Source organism: Triticum aestivum, chromosome 6A, assembly GCF_018294505.1.
Source record: "Triticum aestivum cultivar Chinese Spring chromosome 6A, IWGSC CS RefSeq v2.1, whole genome shotgun sequence".
In the NCBI taxonomy this organism is placed as follows: Eukaryota; Viridiplantae; Streptophyta; class Magnoliopsida; order Poales; family Poaceae; genus Triticum; species Triticum aestivum.
The window spans coordinates 610,222,528-610,223,344 of record NC_057809.1 but is presented as its reverse complement, the minus strand read 5'-3'; positions in this window follow the sequence as shown (position 1 = coordinate 610,223,344).

The following is an 817-nucleotide window of genomic DNA, read 5'->3' as shown; positions in this document are numbered from 1 at the left end:
ACTCATTGAAAAAACTTATCAAGCGTCTTGATCTATCTCTATAGATCTTGATGTTCAATATGTCAGCAGCTTCACCGAGGTCTTTCTTTGGAAAATTCCTTTCAAACACTCCTTTATGCTTTGCAGAATAATTCTACATTATTTCCGATCAACAATATGTCATTCACATGTACTTATCAGAAATGTTGTAGTGCTCCCACTCACTTTCTTGTAAATACAGGCTTCATCGCAAGTCTGTATAAAACTATATGCTTTGATCAACTTATCAAAGCGTATATTCCAACTCCGAGATGCTTGCACCAATCCATAGATGGATCGCTGGAGCTTGCATATTTTGTTAGCACCTTTAGGATTGACAAAACCTTCTGGTTGTATCATATACAACTATTCTTTAATAAATCTATTAAGAAATGCAGTTTTGTTTATCCATTTGCCAGATTTCAAAAAATGCGGCAATTGCTAACATGATTCGGACAGACTTAAGCATAGATAGATACGAGTGAGAAACTCTCATCGTAGTCAACACCTTGAACTTGTCGAAAACCTTTTGCGACAATTCTAGCTTTGTAGATAGCAACACTACTATCAGCGTCCGTCTTCCTCTTGAAGATCCATTTATTCTCAATTGTTTGCCGATCATCGAGCAAGTCAACCAAAGTCCATACTTTGTTCTCATACATGGATCCTATCTCAGATTTCATGGCCTCAATCCATTTCACGGAATCTGGGCTCATCATCGCTTCCTCATAGTTTGTAGGTTCGTCATGTTCAAGTAACATGACCTCCAGAATAGGATTACCGTACCACTCTGGTGCGG